The sequence below is a fragment of the Liolophura sinensis genome, chromosome 11, assembly GCF_032854445.1.
Source record: "Liolophura sinensis isolate JHLJ2023 chromosome 11, CUHK_Ljap_v2, whole genome shotgun sequence".
NCBI lineage: Eukaryota > Metazoa > Mollusca > Polyplacophora > Chitonida > Chitonidae > Liolophura > Liolophura sinensis.
In genome coordinates this window covers 3,573,152-3,590,790 of record NC_088305.1, presented here as the reverse complement: position 1 = coordinate 3,590,790, position 17,639 = coordinate 3,573,152, and the positions used below count along the sequence as shown (strand labels likewise).

General features: G+C 44.6%; 28 non-coding genes across 28 annotated transcripts; all 28 read left to right on the top strand.

The window, feature by feature from the left end:
- The first annotated feature begins 194 nt into the window (after window positions 1–194).
- On the top strand, window positions 195–315 carry LOC135478544 (U5 spliceosomal RNA). Its single transcript, XR_010445453.1, has one exon. It is a non-coding gene; the product is annotated as a U5 spliceosomal RNA (small nuclear RNA).
- A 503-nt stretch (window positions 316–818) lies between these two features.
- LOC135478806 (U5 spliceosomal RNA) lies at window positions 819–939 on the top strand. Its single transcript, XR_010445702.1, has one exon. It is a non-coding gene; the product is annotated as a U5 spliceosomal RNA (small nuclear RNA).
- A 503-nt stretch (window positions 940–1,442) lies between these two features.
- Window positions 1,443–1,564, top strand: LOC135478765 (U5 spliceosomal RNA). Its single transcript, XR_010445662.1, has one exon. It is a non-coding gene; the product is annotated as a U5 spliceosomal RNA (small nuclear RNA).
- A 503-nt stretch (window positions 1,565–2,067) lies between these two features.
- LOC135478779 (U5 spliceosomal RNA) lies at window positions 2,068–2,188 on the top strand. Its single transcript, XR_010445675.1, has one exon. It is a non-coding gene; the product is annotated as a U5 spliceosomal RNA (small nuclear RNA).
- Window positions 2,189–2,691: 503 nt separating this feature from the next.
- On the top strand, window positions 2,692–2,812 carry LOC135478543 (U5 spliceosomal RNA). Its single transcript, XR_010445452.1, has one exon. It is a non-coding gene; the product is annotated as a U5 spliceosomal RNA (small nuclear RNA).
- Window positions 2,813–3,315: 503 nt separating this feature from the next.
- On the top strand, window positions 3,316–3,436 carry LOC135478900 (U5 spliceosomal RNA). Its single transcript, XR_010445789.1, has one exon. It is a non-coding gene; the product is annotated as a U5 spliceosomal RNA (small nuclear RNA).
- Window positions 3,437–3,939: 503 nt separating this feature from the next.
- LOC135478804 (U5 spliceosomal RNA) lies at window positions 3,940–4,060 on the top strand. The gene has a single exon (XR_010445700.1). It is a non-coding gene; the product is annotated as a U5 spliceosomal RNA (small nuclear RNA).
- A 503-nt stretch (window positions 4,061–4,563) lies between these two features.
- On the top strand, window positions 4,564–4,684 carry LOC135478833 (U5 spliceosomal RNA). Its single transcript, XR_010445728.1, has one exon. It is a non-coding gene; the product is annotated as a U5 spliceosomal RNA (small nuclear RNA).
- A 504-nt stretch (window positions 4,685–5,188) lies between these two features.
- Window positions 5,189–5,310, top strand: LOC135478764 (U5 spliceosomal RNA). Its single transcript, XR_010445661.1, has one exon. It is a non-coding gene; the product is annotated as a U5 spliceosomal RNA (small nuclear RNA).
- Window positions 5,311–5,813: 503 nt separating this feature from the next.
- LOC135478659 (U5 spliceosomal RNA) lies at window positions 5,814–5,934 on the top strand. Its single transcript, XR_010445563.1, has one exon. It is a non-coding gene; the product is annotated as a U5 spliceosomal RNA (small nuclear RNA).
- Window positions 5,935–6,437: 503 nt separating this feature from the next.
- LOC135478550 (U5 spliceosomal RNA) lies at window positions 6,438–6,558 on the top strand. The gene has a single exon (XR_010445459.1). It is a non-coding gene; the product is annotated as a U5 spliceosomal RNA (small nuclear RNA).
- A 503-nt stretch (window positions 6,559–7,061) lies between these two features.
- Window positions 7,062–7,182, top strand: LOC135478803 (U5 spliceosomal RNA). The gene has a single exon (XR_010445699.1). It is a non-coding gene; the product is annotated as a U5 spliceosomal RNA (small nuclear RNA).
- Window positions 7,183–7,685: 503 nt separating this feature from the next.
- LOC135478578 (U5 spliceosomal RNA) lies at window positions 7,686–7,806 on the top strand. Its single transcript, XR_010445486.1, has one exon. It is a non-coding gene; the product is annotated as a U5 spliceosomal RNA (small nuclear RNA).
- Window positions 7,807–8,309: 503 nt separating this feature from the next.
- Window positions 8,310–8,430, top strand: LOC135478802 (U5 spliceosomal RNA). The gene has a single exon (XR_010445698.1). It is a non-coding gene; the product is annotated as a U5 spliceosomal RNA (small nuclear RNA).
- A 503-nt stretch (window positions 8,431–8,933) lies between these two features.
- Window positions 8,934–9,054, top strand: LOC135478832 (U5 spliceosomal RNA). Its single transcript, XR_010445727.1, has one exon. It is a non-coding gene; the product is annotated as a U5 spliceosomal RNA (small nuclear RNA).
- Window positions 9,055–9,557: 503 nt separating this feature from the next.
- Window positions 9,558–9,678, top strand: LOC135478557 (U5 spliceosomal RNA). Its single transcript, XR_010445466.1, has one exon. It is a non-coding gene; the product is annotated as a U5 spliceosomal RNA (small nuclear RNA).
- A 502-nt stretch (window positions 9,679–10,180) lies between these two features.
- On the top strand, window positions 10,181–10,301 carry LOC135478499 (U5 spliceosomal RNA). Its single transcript, XR_010445411.1, has one exon. It is a non-coding gene; the product is annotated as a U5 spliceosomal RNA (small nuclear RNA).
- A 503-nt stretch (window positions 10,302–10,804) lies between these two features.
- LOC135478367 (U5 spliceosomal RNA) lies at window positions 10,805–10,925 on the top strand. Its single transcript, XR_010445293.1, has one exon. It is a non-coding gene; the product is annotated as a U5 spliceosomal RNA (small nuclear RNA).
- Window positions 10,926–11,428: 503 nt separating this feature from the next.
- Window positions 11,429–11,549, top strand: LOC135478577 (U5 spliceosomal RNA). Its single transcript, XR_010445485.1, has one exon. It is a non-coding gene; the product is annotated as a U5 spliceosomal RNA (small nuclear RNA).
- Window positions 11,550–12,052: 503 nt separating this feature from the next.
- LOC135478801 (U5 spliceosomal RNA) lies at window positions 12,053–12,173 on the top strand. The gene has a single exon (XR_010445697.1). It is a non-coding gene; the product is annotated as a U5 spliceosomal RNA (small nuclear RNA).
- Window positions 12,174–12,676: 503 nt separating this feature from the next.
- On the top strand, window positions 12,677–12,797 carry LOC135478831 (U5 spliceosomal RNA). The gene has a single exon (XR_010445726.1). It is a non-coding gene; the product is annotated as a U5 spliceosomal RNA (small nuclear RNA).
- Window positions 12,798–13,300: 503 nt separating this feature from the next.
- On the top strand, window positions 13,301–13,421 carry LOC135478556 (U5 spliceosomal RNA). The gene has a single exon (XR_010445465.1). It is a non-coding gene; the product is annotated as a U5 spliceosomal RNA (small nuclear RNA).
- A 502-nt stretch (window positions 13,422–13,923) lies between these two features.
- Window positions 13,924–14,044, top strand: LOC135478498 (U5 spliceosomal RNA). The gene has a single exon (XR_010445410.1). It is a non-coding gene; the product is annotated as a U5 spliceosomal RNA (small nuclear RNA).
- A 503-nt stretch (window positions 14,045–14,547) lies between these two features.
- On the top strand, window positions 14,548–14,668 carry LOC135478366 (U5 spliceosomal RNA). Its single transcript, XR_010445292.1, has one exon. It is a non-coding gene; the product is annotated as a U5 spliceosomal RNA (small nuclear RNA).
- A 504-nt stretch (window positions 14,669–15,172) lies between these two features.
- LOC135478715 (U5 spliceosomal RNA) lies at window positions 15,173–15,293 on the top strand. The gene has a single exon (XR_010445615.1). It is a non-coding gene; the product is annotated as a U5 spliceosomal RNA (small nuclear RNA).
- Window positions 15,294–15,796: 503 nt separating this feature from the next.
- Window positions 15,797–15,917, top strand: LOC135478497 (U5 spliceosomal RNA). The gene has a single exon (XR_010445409.1). It is a non-coding gene; the product is annotated as a U5 spliceosomal RNA (small nuclear RNA).
- Window positions 15,918–16,420: 503 nt separating this feature from the next.
- Window positions 16,421–16,541, top strand: LOC135478872 (U5 spliceosomal RNA). Its single transcript, XR_010445763.1, has one exon. It is a non-coding gene; the product is annotated as a U5 spliceosomal RNA (small nuclear RNA).
- A 503-nt stretch (window positions 16,542–17,044) lies between these two features.
- On the top strand, window positions 17,045–17,165 carry LOC135478658 (U5 spliceosomal RNA). Its single transcript, XR_010445562.1, has one exon. It is a non-coding gene; the product is annotated as a U5 spliceosomal RNA (small nuclear RNA).
- Window positions 17,166–17,639: the final 474 nt, after the last annotated feature.

Here is a 17,639-nt window from a genome sequence, read left to right as displayed (position 1 = left end):
CCGGTCTTCATCAGCAAAGTCTGGTGTTTTAAAAAATGAGGTTAAAATGCGCCTCCAATCTTCGGCTGTTGCAAGAGACAAATTGAGCCAGCGGCCAATTAATTGAGGTAGGTACGTTATTGTTGCGCAGAGTAAATCCTCCATCTCGTCCAGCGACCAGTTAGGTAGGTTTTAAAGCAGCCACTGATGAAGACTAACTCTGGTTTCTCTTCAAATCCACGAATAAATCTTTCGCCTTTTACTAAAGATTTCCGTGGGGAGGAACATACTAATGAGTCTATAGACTATTTTTCGTCGTCCCGACCAATCGGGACAATTTTCCAAATGAAAAACAAACATCAAATTGCCTAAAAGGAGTGTCAAGTAGCATTGGTATATGGCAGAATTGCGGTGCCCTGCGGCACGGAGGCATTATTAGGAAGAGGTCGAATTCTCTTACAGCTGTACACATACAGCTCTAATAGTTTTGGACTATTTCCACGTGTCCCAGCGCATCACAAGCTATGTTGGAGCACAACCGGGCCATTTACCGACGGTAGACGTCATGGACCTAACGCAGCGTGTTACTTACACCGACCACCTATAACAATGACACAACGTCACAGACAGACGCTGTACACGCTTTCGGTCTACAGCAGCAAGGTCTGGTGTTTTAAAAAATGAGGTTATAATGCGCCTCTAATCTTCGAATGGTAAGATAGACAAATTGAGCCAGCGGCCAATTAATTGAGGTAGGTACATTATTGTTGAGCATAGTAAATCCCCCATCTCGTCCAGCGACCAGTTAGGTAGGTTTTACAGCAGCCACTGATGAAGACTAACTCTGGTTTCTCTTCAAATCCACGAATAAATCTTTCGCCTTTTACTAAAGATTTCCGTGGGGAGGAACATACTAATGAGTCTATAGACTATTTTTTGTCGTCCCGACCAGTCGGTACAATTTTCCAAATGAAAAACAAACATCAAATTGCCTAAAAGGAGTATCAAGTAGCATTGGTATATGGCAGAATTGCGCTGCCCTGCCGCACGGAGGCATTATTAGGAAGAGGTCGAATTCTCTTACAGCTGTACACATACAGCTCTAAAAGTTTTGGACTATTTCCACGTGTTCCAGCGCATCACAAGCTAAGTTGGAACATAACCGGGCCAATCTCCGACGGTAGACGTCATGGACCTAGCCCAGCGTGTTCCTTACCCCGACCGCCTACAACAATGACACCTCGTCACAGACAGACGCTGTACACGCTTCCGGTCTTCATCAGCAAAGGCTGGTGTTTTAAAAAATGAGGTTAAAATGCGCCTCCAATCTTCGGCTGTTGCAAGAGACAAATTGAGCCAGCGGCCAATTAATTGAGGTAGGTACGTTATTGTTGCGCAGAGTAAATCTCCCATCTCGTCCAGCGACCAGTTAGATACGTTTCACAGCAGCCACTGATGAAGACTAACTCTGGTTTCTCTTCAAATCCACGAATAAATCTTTCGCCTTTTACTAAAGATTTCCGTGGGGAGGAACATACTAATGAGTCTATAGACTATTTTTTTGTCGTTCCGACCAGTCGGGACAATTTTCCAAATGAAAAACAAACATCAAATTGCCTAAAAGGAGTATCAAGTAGCATTGGTATATGGCAGAATTGCGCTGCCCTGCGGCACGGAGGCATTATTAGGAAGAGGTCGAATTCTCTTACAGCTGTACACATACAGCTCTAATAGTTTTGGACTATTTCCACGTGTCCCAGCGCATCACAACCTAAGTTGGAGCACAACCGGGCCATTTACCGACGGTAGACGTCATGGACCTAACCCAGCGTGTTACTTACACCGACCACCTATAACAATGACACAACGTCACAGACAGACGCTGTACACGCTTTCGGTCTACAGCAGCAAAGGCTGGTGTTTTAAAAAATGAGGTTATAATGCGCCTCCAATCTTCGAATGGTAAGATAGACAAATTGAGCCAGCGGCCAATTAATTGAGGTAGGTACATTATTGTTGAGCATAGTAAATCCCCCATCTCGTCCAGCGACCAGTTAGGTAGGTTTTACAGCAGCCACTGATGAAGACTAACTCTGGTTTCTCTTCAAATCCACGAATAATTCTTTCGCCTTTTACTAAAGATTTCCGTGGGGAGGAACATACTAATGAGTCTATAGACTATTTTTTGTCGTCCCGATAAGTCGGGACAATTTTCCAAATGAAAAACAAACATCAAATTGCCTAAAAGGAGTATCAAGTAGCATTGGTATATGGCAGAATTGCGCTGCCTTGCCGCACGGAGGCATTATTAGGAAGAGGTCGAATTCTCTTACAGCTGTACACATACAGCTCTAAAAGTTTTGGACTATTTCCACGTGTCCCAGCGCATCACAAGCTAAGTTGGAGCACAACCGGGTCATTCACCGACGGTAGATGTCATGGACCTAGCCAAGCGTGTTCCTTACCCCGACCACCTATAACAATGACACAACGTAACAGACAGACGTTGTAAACGCTTCCGGTCTTCATCAGCAAAGTCTGGTGTTTTAAAAAATGAGGTTAAAATGCGCCTCCAATCTTCGGCTGTTGCAAGAGACAAATTGAGCCAGCGGCCAATTAATTGAGGTAGGTACGTTATTGTTGCGCAGAGTAAATCCTCCATCTCGTCCAGCGACCAGTTAGGTAGGTTTTAAAGCAGCCACTGATGAAGACTAACTCTGGTTTCTCTTCAAATCCACGAATAAATCTTTCGCCTTTTACTAAAGATTTCCGTGGGGAGGAACATACTAATGAGTCTATAGACTATTTTTCGTCGTCCCGACCAATCGGGACAATTTTCCAAATGAAAAACAAACATCAAATTGCCTAAAAGGAGTATCAAGTAGCATTGGTATATGGCAGAATTGCGCTGCCCTGCGGCACGGAGGCATTATTAGGAAGAGGTCAAATTGTCTTACAGCTGTACACATACAGCTCTAATAGTTTTGGACTATTTCCACGTGTTCCAGCGCATCACAGGCTAAGTTGGAACATAACCGGGCCAATCACCGACGGTAGACGTCATGGACCTAGCCCAGCGTGTTCCTTACCCCGACCGCCTACAACAATGACACCTCGTCACAGACAGACACTGTACACGCTTTCGGTCTTCATCAGCAAAGTCTGATGTTTTAAAAAATGAGGTTAAAATGCGCCTCCAATCTTCGGCTGTTGCAAGAGACAAATTGAGCCAGCGGCCAATTAATTGAGGTAGGTACGTTATTGTTGCGCAGAGTAAATCTCCCATCTCGTCCAGCGACCAGTTAAATACGTTTCACAGCAGCCACTGATGAAGACTAACTCTGGTTTCTCTTCAAATCCACGAATATATCTTTCGCCTTTTACTAAAGATTTCCGTGGGGAGGAACATACTAATGAGTCTATAGACTATTTTTTGTCGTTCCGACCAGTCGGTACAATTTTCCAAATGAAAAACAAACATCAAATTGCCTAAAAGGAGTGTCAAGTAGCATTGGTATATGGCAGAATTGCGGTGCCCTGCGGCACGGAGGCATTATTAGGAAGAGGTTGAATTCTCTTACAGCTGTACACATACAGCTCTAATAGTTTTGGACTATTTCCACGTGTCCCAGCGCATCACAAGCTATGTTGGAGCACAACCGGGCCATTTACCGACGGTAGACGTCATGGACCTAACGCAGCGTGTTACTTACACCGACCACCTATAACAATGACACAACGTCACAGACAGACGCTGTACACGCTTTCGGTCTACAGCAGCAAGGTCTGGTGTTTTAAAAAATGAGGTTATAATGCGCCTCTAATCTTCGAATGGTAAGATAGACAAATTGAGCCAGCGGCCAATTAATTGAAGTAGGTACATTATTGTTGAGCATAGTAAATCCCCCATCTCGTCCAGCGACCAGTTAGGTAGGTTTTACAGCAGCCATTGATGAAGACTAACTCTGGTTTCTCTTCAAATCCACGAATAAATCTTTCGCCTTTTACTAAAGATTTCCGTGGGGAGGAACATACTAATGAGTCTATAGACTATTTTTTGTCGTCCCGACCAGTCGGTACAATTTTCCAAATGAAAAACAAACATCAAATTGCCTAAAAGGAGTATCAAGTAGCATTGGTATATGGCAGAATTGCGCTGCCCTGCGGCACGGAGGCATTATTAGGAAGAGGTCGAATTCTCTTACAGCTGTACACATACAGCTCTAAAAGTTTTGGACTATTTCCACGTGTCCCAGCGCATCACAAGCTAAGTTGGGGCACAACCGGGTCATTCACCGACGGTAGATGTCATGGACGAAGCCCAGCGTGTTCCTTACCCCGACCACCTATAACAATGACACAACGTAACAGACAGACGTTGTAAACGCTTCCGGTCTTCATCAGCAAAGTCTGGTGTTTTAAATAATGAGGTTAAAATGCGCCACCAATCTTCGGCTGTTGCAAGAGAAAAATTGAGCCAGCGGCCAATTAATTGAGGTAGGTACGTTATTGTTGCGCATAGTAAATCCCCCATCTCGTCCAGCGACCAGTTAGGTAGGTTTTACAGCAGCCACTGATGAAGACTAACTCTGGTTTCTCTTCAAATCCACGAATAAATCTTTCGCCTTTTACTAAAGATTTCCGTGGGGAGGAAAATACTAATGAGTCTATAGACTATTTTTCGTCGTCCCGACCAGTCGGGACACTTTTCCAAATGAAAAACAAACATCAAATTGCCTAAAAGGAGTATCAAGTAGCATTGGTATATGGCAGAATTGCGCTGCCCTGCGGCACGGAGGCATTATTAGGAAGAGGTCGAATTCTCTTACAGCTGTACACATACAGCTCTAAAAGTTTTGGACTATTTCCACGTGTTCCAGCGCATCACAGGCTAAGTTGGAATATAACCGGGCCAATCACCAACGGTAGACGTCATGGACCTAGCCCAGCGTGTTCCTTACCCCGACCGCCTACAACAATGACACCTCGTCACAGACAGACGCTGTACACGCTTCCGGTCTTCATCAGCAAAGGCTGGTGTTTTAAAAAAATGAGATTAAAATGCGCCTCCAATCTTCGGCTGTTGCAAGAGACAAATTGAGCCAGCGGCCAATTAATTGAGGTAGGTACGTTATTGTTGCGCAGAGTAAATCTCCCATCTCGTCCAGCGACCAGTTAGATACTTTTCACAGCAGCCACTGATGAAGACTAACTCTGGTTTCTCTTCAAATCCACGAATAAATCTTTCGCCTTTTACTAAAGATTTCCGTGGGGAGGAACATACTAATGAGTCTATAGACTATTTTTTTGTCGTTCCGACCAGTCGGGACAATTTTCCAAATGAAAAACAAACATCAAATTGCCTAAAAGGAGTATCAAGTAGCATTGGTATATGGCAGAATTGCGCTGCCCTGCGGCACGGAGGCATTATTAGGAAGAGGTCGAATTCTCTTACAGCTGTACACATACAGCTCTAATAGTTTTGGACTATTTCCACGTGTCCCAGCGCATCACAAGCTAAGTTGGAGCACAACCGGGCCATTTACCGACGGTAGACGTCATAGACCTAACCCAGCGTGTTACTTACACCGACCACCTATAACAATGACACAACGTCACAGACAGACGCTGTACACGCTTTCGGTCTACAGCAGCAAAGGCTGGTGTTTTAAAAAATGAGGTTATAATGCGCCTCCAATCTTCGAATGGTAAGATAGACAAATTGAGCCAGCGGCCAATTAATTGAGGTAGGTACATTATTGTTGAGCATAGTAAATCCCCCATCTCGTCCAGCGACCAGTTAGGTAGGTTTTACATCAGCCACGGATGAAGACTAACTCTGGTTTCTCTTCAAATCCACGAATAAATCTTTCGCCTTTTACTAAAGATTTCCGTGGGGAGGAACATACTAATGAGTCTATAGACTATTTTTTGTCGTTCCGACCAGTCGGGACAATTTTCCAAATGAAAAACAAACATCAAATTGCCTAAAAGGAGTATCAAGTAGCATTGGTATATGGCAGAATTGCGCTGCCCTGCCGCACGGAGGCATTATTAGGAAGAGGTCGAATTGTCTTACAGCTGTACACATACAGCTCTAAAAGTTTTGGACTATTTCCACGTGTTCCAGCGCATCACAGGCTAAGTTGGAACATAACTGGGCCAATCACCGACGGTAGACGTCATGGACCTAGCCCAGCGTGTTCCTTACCCCGACCGCCTACAACAATGACACCTCGTCACAGACAGACACTGTACACGCTTCCGGTCTTCATCAGCAAAGTCTGATGTTTTAAAAAATGAGGTTAAAATGCGCCTCCAATCTTCGGCTGTTGCAAGAGACAAATTGAGCCAGCGGCCAATTAATTGAGGTAGGTACATTATTGTTGAGCATAGTAAATCCCCCATCTCGTCCAGCGACCAGTTAGGTAGGTTTTACAGCAGCCACTGATGAAGACTAACTCTGGTTTCTCTTCAAATCAACGAATAAATCTTTCGCCTTTTACTAAAGATTTCCGTGGGGAGAAACATACTAATGAGTCTATAGACTATTTTTTGTCGTTCCGACCAGTCGGGACAATTTTCCAAATGAAAAACAAACATCAAATTGCCTAAAAGGAGTGTCAAGTAGCATTGGTATATGGCAGAATTGCGCTGCCCTGCGGCACGGAGGCATTATTAGGAAGAGGTCGAATTCTCTTACAGCTGTACACATACAGCTCTAATAGTTTTGGACTATTTCCACGTGTCCCAGCGCATCACAAGCTATGTTGGAGCACAACCGGGCCATTTACCGACGGTAGACGTTATGGACCTAACGCAGCGTGTTACTTACACCGACCACCTATAACAATGACACAACGTCACAGACAGACGCTGTACACGCTTTCGGTCTACAGCAGCAAAGTCTGGTGTTTTAAAAAATGAGGTTATAATGCGCCTCCAATCTTCGAATGGTAAGATAGACAAATTGAGCCAGCGGCCAATTAATTGAGGTAGGTACATTATTGTTGAGCATAGTAAATCCCCCATCTCGTCCAGCGACCAGTTAGGTAGGTTTTACAGCAGCCACTGAACAAGACTAACTCTGGTTTCTCTTCAAATCCACGAATAAATCTTTCGCCTTTTACTAAAGATTTCCGTGGGGAGGAACATACTAATGAGTCTATAGACTATTTTTTGTCGTCCCGACCAGTCGGTACAATTTTCCAAATGAAAAACAAACATCAAATTGCCTAAAAGGAGTATCAAGTAGCATTGGTATATGGCAGAATTGCGCTGCCCTGCGGCACGGAGGCATTATTAGGAAGAGGTCGAATTCTCTTACAGCTGTACACATACAGCTCTAAAAGTTTTGGACTATTTCCACGTGTCCCAGCGCATCACAAGCTAAGTTGGGGCACAACCGGGTCATTCACCGACGGTAGATGTCATGGACGAAGCCCAGCGTGTTCCTTACCCCGACCACCTATAACAATGACACAACGTAACAGACAGACGTTGTAAACGCTTCCGGTCTTCATCAGCAAAGTCTGGTGTTTTAAATAATGAGGTTAAAATGCGCCACCAATCTTCGGCTGTTGCAAGAGAAAAATTGAGCCAGCGGCCAATTAATTGAGGTAGGTACGTTATTGTTGCGCATAGTAAATCCCCCATCTCGTCCAGCGACCAGTTAGGTAGGTTTTACAGCAGCCACTGATGAAGACTAACTCTGGTTTCTCTTCAAATCCACGAATAAATCTTTCGCCTTTTACTAAAGATTTCCGTGGGGAGGAACATACTAATGAGTCTATAGACTATTTTTCGTCGTCCCGACCAGTCGGGACATTTTTCCAAATGAAAAACAAACATCAAATTGCCTAAAAGGAGTATCAAGTAGCATTGGTATATGGCAGAATTGCGCTGCCCTGCGGCACGGAGGCATTATTAGGAAGAGGTCGAATTCTCTTACAGCTGTACACATACAGCTCTAATAGTTTTGGACTATTTCCACGTGTCCCAGCGCATCACAAGCTAAGTTGGAGCACAACCGGGCCATTTACCGACGGTAGACGTCATGGACCTAACCCAGCGTGTTACTTACACCGACCACCTATAACAATGACACAACGTCACAGACAGACGCTGTACACGCTTTCGGTCTACAGCAGCAAAGGCTGGTGTTTTAAAAAATGAGGTTATAATGCGCCTCCAATCTTCGAATGGTAAGATAGACAAATTGAGCCAGCGGCCAATTAATTGAGGTAGGTACATTATTGTTGAGCATAGTAAATCCCCCATCTCGTCCAGCGACCAGTTAGGTAGGTTTTACAGCAGCCATTGATGAAGACTAACTCTGGTTTCTCTTCAAATCCACGAATAAATCTTTCGCCTTTTACTAAAGATTTCCGTGGGGAGGAACATACTAATGAGTCTATAGACTATTTTTTGTCGTCCCGACCAGTCGGTACAATTTTCCAAATGAAAAACAAACATCAAATTGCCTAAAAGGAGTATCAAGTAGCATTGGTATATGGCAGAATTGCGCTGCCCTGCGGCACGGAGGCATTATTAGGAAGAGGTCGAATTCTCTTACAGCTGTACACATACAGCTCTAAAAGTTTTGGACTATTTCCACGTGTCCCAGCGCATCACAAGCTAAGTTGGGGCACAACCGGGTCATTCACCGACGGTAGATGTCATGGACGAAGCCCAGCGTGTTCCTTACCCCGACCACCTATAACAATGACACAACGTAACAGACAGACGTTGTAAACGCTTCCGGTCTTCATCAGCAAAGTCTGGTGTTTTAAATAATGAGGTTAAAATGCGCCACCAATCTTCGGCTGTTGCAAGAGAAAAATTGAGCCAGCGGCCAATTAATTGAGGTAGGTACGTTATTGTTGCGCATAGTAAATCCCCCATCTCGTCCAGCGACCAGTTAGGTAGGTTTTACAGCAGCCACTGATGAAGACTAACTCTGGTTTCTCTTCAAATCCACGAATAAATCTTTCGCCTTTTACTAAAGATTTCCGTGGGGAGGAAAATACTAATGAGTCTATAGACTATTTTTCGTCGTCCCGACCAGTCGGGACAATTTTCCAAATGAAAAACAAACATCAAATTGCCTAAAAGGAGTATCAAGTAGCATTGGTATATGGCAGAATTGCGCTGCCCTGCGGCACGGAGGCATTATTAGGAAGAGGTCGAATTCTCTTACAGCTGTACACATACAGCTCTAAAAGTTTTGGACTATTTCCACGTGTCCCAGCGCATCACAAGCTAAGTTGGAGCACAACCGGGTCATTCACCGACGGTAGATGTCATGGACCTAGCCCAGCGTGTTCCTTACCCCGACCACCTATAACAATGACACAACGTAACAGACAGACGTTGTAAACGCTTCCGGTCTTCATCAGCAAAGTCTGGTGTTTTAAAAAATGAGGTTAAAATGCGCCACCAATCTTCGGCTGTTGCAAGAGACAAATTGAGCCAGCGGCCAATTAATTGAGGTAGGTACGTTATTGTTGCGCATAGTAAATCCTCCATCTCGTCCAGCGACCAGTTAGGTAGGTTTTACAGCAGCCACTGATGAAGACTAACTCTGGTTTCTCTTCAAATCAACGAATAAATCTTTCGCCTTTTACTAAAGATTTCCGTGGGGAGGAACATACTAATGAGTCTATAGACTATTTTTTGTCGTTCCGACCAGTCGGGACAATTTTCCAAATGAAAAACAAACATCAAATTGCCTAAAAGGAGTATCAAGTAGCATTGGTATATGGCAGAATTGCGCTGCCCTGCGGCACGGAGGCATTATTAGGAAGAGGTCGAATTCTCTTACAGCTGTACACATACAGCTCTAATAGTTTTGGACTATTTCCACGTGTCCCAGCGCATCACAAGCTAAGTTGGAGCACAACCGGGCCATTTACCGACGGTAGACGTCATGGACCTAACCCAGCGTGGTATTACCCCGACCACCTATAACAATGACACAACGTCACAGACAGACGCTGTACACGCTTTCGGTCTACAGCAGCAAAGGCTGGTGTTTTAAAAAATGAGGTTATAATGCGCCTCCAATCTTCGAAAGGTAAGATAGACAAATTGAGCCAGCGCCCAATTAATTGAGGTAGGTACATTATTGTTGAGCCTAGTAAATCCCCCATCTCGTCCAGCGACCAGTTAGGTAGGTTTTACAGCAGACACTGGTGAAGACTAACTCTGGTTTCTCTTCAAATCCACGAATAAATCTTTCGCCTTTTACTAAAGATTTCCGTGGGGAGGAACATACTAATGAGTCTATAGACTATTTTTTGTCGTCCCGACCAGTCGGGACAATTTTCCAAATGAAAAACAAACATCAAATTGCCTAAAAGGAGTATCAAGTAGCATTGGTATATGGCAGAATTGCGCTGCCCTGCGGCACGGAGGCATTATTAGGAAGAGGTCGAATACTCTTACAGCTGTACACATACAGCTCTAAAAGTTTTGGACTATTTCCACGTGTTCCAGCGCATCACAGGCTAAGTTGGAACATAACCGGGCCAATCACCGACGGTAGACGTCATGGACCTAGCCCAGCGTGTTCCTTACCCCGACCGCCTACAACAATGACACCTCGTCACAGACAGACGCTGTACACGCTTCCGGTCTTCATCAGAAAAGGCTGGTGTTTTAAAAAATGAGGTTAAAGTGCGCCTCCAATCTTCGGCTTTTGCAAGAGACAAAATGAGCCAGCGGCCAATTAATTGAGGTAGGTACGTTATTGTTGCGCATAGTAAATCTCCCATTTCGTCCAGCGACGAGTTAGATACGTTTCACAGCAGCCACTGATGAAGACTAACTCTGGTTTCTCTTCAAATCCACGAATAAATCTTTCGCCTTTTACTAACGATTTGCGTGGGGAGGAACATACTAATGAGTCTATAGACTATTTTTTGTCGCCCCGACCAGTCGGGACAATTTTCCAAATGAAAAACAAACATCAAATTGCCTAAAAGGAGTATCAAGTAGCATTGGTATATGGCAGAATTGCGCTGCCCTGCGGCACGGAGGCATTATTAGGAAGAGGTCGAATTCTCTTACAGCTGTACACATACAGCTCTAAAAGTTTTGGACTATTTCCACGTGTTCCAGCGCATCACAGGCTAACTTGGAACATAACCGGGCCAATCACCGACGGTAGACGTCATGGACCTAACCCAGCGTGTTCCTTACCCCGACCGCCTACAACAATGACACCTCGTCAGAGACAGACGCTGTACACGCTTCCGGTCTTCATCAGCAAAGTCTGGTGTTTTAAATAATGAGGTTAAAATGCGCCACCAATCTTCGGCTGTTGCAAGAGAAAAATTGAGCCAGCGGCCAATTAATTGAGGTAGGTACGTTATTGTTGCGCATAGTAAATCCCCCATCTCGTCCAGCGACCAGTTAGGTAGGTTTTACAGCAGCCACTGATGAAGACTAACTCTGGTTTCTCTTCAAATCCACGAATAAATCTTTCGCCTTTTACTAAAGATTTCCGTGGGGAGGAACATACTAATGAGTCTATAGACTATTTTTCGTCGTCCCGACCAGTCGGGACATTTTTCCAAATGAAAAACAAACATCAAATTGCCTAAAAGGAGTATCAAGTAGCATTGGTATATGGCAGAATTGCGCTGCCCTGCGGCACGGAGGCATTATTAGGAAGAGGTCGAATTCTCTTACAGCTGTACACATACAGCTCTAATAGTTTTGGACTATTTCCACGTGTCCCAGCGCATCACAAGCTAAGTTGGAGCACAACCGGGCCATTTACCGACGGTAGACGTCATGGACCTAACCCAGCGTGTTACTTACACCGACCACCTATAACAATGACACAACGTCACAGACAGACGCTGTACACGCTTTCGGTCTACAGCAGCAAAGGCTGGTGTTTTAAAAAATGAGGTTATAATGCGCCTCCAATCTTCGAATGGTAAGATAGACAAATTGAGCCAGCGGCCAATTAATTGAGGTAGGTACATTATTGTTGAGCATAGTAAATCCCCCATCTCGTCCAGCGACCAGTTAGGTAGGTTTTACAGCAGCCATTGATGAAGACTAACTCTGGTTTCTCTTCAAATCCACGAATAAATCTTTCGCCTTTTACTAAAGATTTCCGTGGGGAGGAACATACTAATGAGTCTATAGACTATTTTTTGTCGTCCCGACCAGTCGGTACAATTTTCCAAATGAAAAACAAACATCAAATTGCCTAAAAGGAGTATCAAGTAGCATTGGTATATGGCAGAATTGCGCTGCCCTGCGGCACGGAGGCATTATTAGGAAGAGGTCGAATTCTCTTACAGCTGTACACATACAGCTCTAAAAGTTTTGGACTATTTCCACGTGTCCCAGCGCATCACAAGCTAAGTTGGGGCACAACCGGGTCATTCACCGACGGTAGATGTCATGGACGAAGCCCAGCGTGTTCCTTACCCCGACCACCTATAACAATGACACAACGTAACAGACAGACGTTGTAAACGCTTCCGGTCTTCATCAGCAAAGTCTGGTGTTTTAAATAATGAGGTTAAAATGCGCCACCAATCTTCGGCTGTTGCAAGAGAAAAATTGAGCCAGCGGCCAATTAATTGAGGTAGGTACGTTATTGTTGCGCATAGTAAATCCCCCATCTCGTCCAGCGACCAGTTAGGTAGGTTTTACAGCAGCCACTGATGAAGACTAACTCTGGTTTCTCTTCAAATCCACGAATAAATCTTTCGCCTTTTACTAAAGATTTCCGTGGGGAGGAAAATACTAATGAGTCTATAGACTATTTTTCGTCGTCCCGACCAGTCGGGACAATTTTCCAAATGAAAAACAAACATCAAATTGCCTAAAAGGAGTATCAAGTAGCATTGGTATATGGCAGAATTGCGCTGCCCTGCGGCACGGAGGCATTATTAGGAAGAGGTCGAATTCTCTTACAGCTGTACACATACAGCTCTAAAAGTTTTGGACTATTTCCACGTGTCCCAGCGCATCACAAGCTAAGTTGGAGCACAACCGGGTCATTCACCGACGGTAGATGTCATGGACCTAGCCCAGCGTGTTCCTTACCCCGACCACCTATAACAATGACACAACGTAACAGACAGACGTTGTAAACGCTTCCGGTCTTCATCAGCAAAGTCTGGTGTTTTAAAAAATGAGGTTAAAATGCGCCACCAATCTTCGGCTGTTGCAAGAGACAAATTGAGCCAGCGGCCAATTAATTGAGGTAGGTACGTTATTGTTGCGCATAGTAAATCCTCCATCTCGTCCAGCGACCAGTTAGGTAGGTTTTACAGCAGCCACTGATGAAGACTAACTCTGGTTTCTCTTCAAATCAACGAATAAATCTTTCGCCTTTTACTAAAGATTTCCGTGGGGAGGAACATACTAATGAGTCTATAGACTATTTTTTGTCGTTCCGACCAGTCGGGACAATTTTCCAAATGAAAAACAAACATCAAATTGCCTAAAAGGAGTATCAAGTAGCATTGGTATATGGCAGAATTGCGCTGCCCTGCGGCACGGAGGCATTATTAGGAAGAGGTCGAATTCTCTTACAGCTGTACACATACAGCTCTAATAGTTTTGGACTATTTCCACGTGTCCCAGCGCATCACAAGCTAAGTTGGAGCACAACCGGGCCATTTACCGACGGTAGACGTCATGGACCTAACCCAGCGTGGTATTACCCCGACCACCTATAACAATGACACAACGTCACAGACAGACGCTGTACACGCTTTCGGTCTACAGCAGCAAAGGCTGGTGTTTTAAAAAATGAGGTTATAATGCGCCTCCAATCTTCGAAAGGTAAGATAGACAAATTGAGCCAGCGCCCAATTAATTGAGGTAGGTACATTATTGTTGAGCCTAGTAAATCCCCCATCTCGTCCAGCGACCAGTTAGGTAGGTTTTACAGCAGACACTGGTGAAGACTAACTCTGGTTTCTCTTCAAATCCACGAATAAATCTTTCGCCTTTTACTAAAGATTTCCGTGGGGAGGAACATACTAATGAGTCTATAGACTATTTTTTGTCGTCCCGACCAGTCGGGACAATTTTCCAAATGAAAAACAAACATCAAATTGCCTAAAAGGAGTATCAAGTAGCATTGGTATATGGCAGAATTGCGCTGCCCTGCGGCACGGAGGCATTATTAGGAAGAGGTCGAATACTCTTACAGCTGTACACATACAGCTCTAAAAGTTTTGGACTATTTCCACGTGTTCCAGCGCATCACAGGCTAAGTTGGAACATAACCGGGCCAATCACCGACGGTAGACGTCATGGACCTAGCCCAGCGTGTTCCTTACCCCGACCGCCTACAACAATGACACCTCGTCACAGACAGACGCTGTACACGCTTCCGGTCTTCATCAGAAAAGGCTGGTGTTTTAAAAAATGAGGTTAAAGTGCGCCTCCAATCTTCGGCTTTTGCAAGAGACAAAATGAGCCAGCGGCCAATTAATTGAGGTAGGTACGTTATTGTTGCGCATAGTAAATCTCCCATTTCGTCCAGCGACGAGTTAGATACGTTTCACAGCAGCCACTGATGAAGACTAACTCTGGTTTCTCTTCAAATCCACGAATAAATCTTTCGCCTTTTACTAACGATTTGCGTGGGGAGGAACATACTAATGAGTCTATAGACTATTTTTTGTCGCCCCGACCAGTCGGGACAATTTTCCAAATGAAAAACAAACATCAAATTGCCTAAAAGGAGTATCAAGTAGCATTGGTATATGGCAGAATTGCGCTGCCCTGCGGCACGGAGGCATTATTAGGAAGAGGTCGAATTCTCTTACAGCTGTACACATACAGCTCTAAAAGTTTTGGACTATTTCCACGTGTTCCAGCGCATCACAGGCTAACTTGGAACATAACCGGGCCAATCACCGACGGTAGACGTCATGGACCTAACCCAGCGTGTTCCTTACCCCGACCGCCTACAACAATGACACCTCGTCAGAGACAGACGCTGTACACGCTTCCGGTCTTCATCAGCAAAGGCTGGTGTTTTAAAAAAATGAGGTTAAAATGCGCCTCCAATCTTCGGCTGTTGCAAGAGACAAATTGAGCCAGCGGCCAATTGATTGAGGTAGGTACGTTATTGTTGCGCAGAGTAAATCTCCCATCTCGTCCAGCGACCAGTTAGATACGTTTCACAGCAGCCACTAATGAAGACTAACTCTGGTTTCTCTTCAAATCCACGAATAAATCTTTCGCCTTTTACTAAAGATTTCCGTGGGGAGGAACATACTAATGAGTCTATAGACTATTTTTTGTCGTCCCGACCAGTAGGGACAATTTTTCAAATGAAAAACAAACATCAAATTGCCTAAAAGGAGTATCAAGTAGCATTGGTATATGGAAGAATTGCGCTGCCCTGCCGCACGGAGGCATTATTAGGAAGAGGTCGAATTCTCTTACAGCTGTACACATACAGCTCTAAAAGTTTTGGACTTTTTCCACTTGTCCCAGCGCATCACAAGCTAAGTTGGAGCACAACCGGGCCATTTACCGACGGTAGATGTCATGGACCTAACCCAGCGTGTTCCTTACCCCGACCACCTATAACAATGACACAACGTCACAGACAGACGTTGTAAACGCTTCCGGTCTTCATCTGCAAAGGCTGGTGTTTTATAAAATTAGGTTATAATGCGCCTCCAATCTTCGAAAGGTAAGATAGACAAATTGAGCCAGCGGCCAAGTAATTGAGGTAGGTACGTTATTGTTGCGCATAGTAAATCCCCCATCTCGTCCAGCGACCAGTTAGGTAGGTTTTACAGCAGACACTGATGAAGACTAACTCTGGTTTCTCTTCAAATCCACGAATAAATCTTTCGCCTTTTACTAAAGATTTCCGTGGGGAGGAACATACTAATGAGTCTATAGACTATTTTTTGTCGTCCCGACCAGTCGGGACAATTTTCCAAATGAAAAACAAACATCAAATTGCCTAAAAGGAGTATCAAGTAGCATTGGTATATGGCAGAATTGCGCTGCCCTGCGGCACGGAGGCATTATTAGGAAGAGGTCGAATTCTCTTACAGCTGTACACATACAGCTCTAATAGTTTTGGCCTATTTCCACGTGTTCCAGCGCATCACAAGCTAAGTTGGAGCACAACCGGGCCATTTACCGACGGTAGACGTCATGGACCTAACCCAGCGTGTTACTTACACCGACCACCTATAACAATGACACAACGTCACAGACAGACGCTGTACACGCTTTCGGTCTACAGCAGCAAAGGCTGGTGTTTTAAAAAATGAGGTTATAATGCGCCTCCAATCTTCGAATGGTAAGATAGACAAATTGAGCCAGCGGCCAATTAATTGAGGTAGGTACATTATTGTTGAGCATAGTAAATCCTCCATCTCGTCCAGCGACCAGTTAGGTAGGTTTTACAGCAGCCACTGATGAAGACTAACTCTGGTTTCTCTTCAAATCCACGAATAAATCTTTCGCCTTTTACTAAAGATTTCCGTGGGGAGGAACATACTAATGAGTCTATAGACTATTTTTTGTCGCCCCGACCAGTCGGTACAATTTTCCAAATGAAAAACAAACATCAAATTGCCTAAAAGGAGTATCAAGTAGCATTGGTATATGGCAGAATTGCGCTGCCCTGCCGCACGGAGGCATTATTAGGAAGAGGTCAAATTCTCTTACAGCTGTACACATACAGCTCTAAAAGTTTTGGACTATTTCCACGTGTTCCAGCGCATCACAGGCTAAGTTGGAACATAAGCGGGCCAATCTCCGACGGTAGACGTCATGGACCTAGCCCAGCGTGTTCCTTACCCCGACCGCCTACAACAATGACACCTCGTCACAGACAGACGCTGTACACGCTTCCGGTCTTCATCAGCAAAGGCTGGTGTTTTAAAAAATGAGGTTAAAATGCGCCTCCAATCTTCGGCTGTTGCAAGAGACAAATTGAGCCAGCGGCCAATTAATTGAAGTAGGTACGTTATTGTTGCGCAGAGTAAATCTCCCATCTCGTCCAGCTACCAGTTAGATACGTTTCACAGCAGCCACTGATGAAGACTAACTCTGGTTTCTCTTCAAATCCACGAATAAATCTTTCGCCTTTTACTAAAGATTTCCGTGGGGAGGAACATACTAATGAGTCTATAGACTATTTTTTGTCGTTCCGACCAGTCGGGACAATTTTCCAAGTGAAAAACAAACATCAAATTGCCTAAAAGGAGTATCAAGTAGCATTGGTATATGGCAGAATTGCGCTGCCCTGCCGCACGGAGGCATTATTAGGAAGAGGTCGAATTGTCTTACATCTGTACACATACAGCTCTAATAGTTTTGGACTATTTCCACGTGTCCCAGCGCATCACAAGCTAAGTTGGAGCACAACCGGGCCATTTACCGACGGTGGACGTCATGGACCTAACCCAGCGTGTTACTTACCCCGACCACCTATAACAATGACACAACGTCACAGACAGACGCTGTACACGCTTTCGGTCTACAGCAGCAAAGGCTGGTGTTTAAAAAAATGAGGTTATAATGCGCCACCAATCTTCGAATGGTAACATAGACAAATTGAGCCAGCGGCCAATTAATTGAGGTAGGTACATTATTGTTGAGCATAGTAAATCCCCCATCTCGTCCAGCGACCAGTTAGG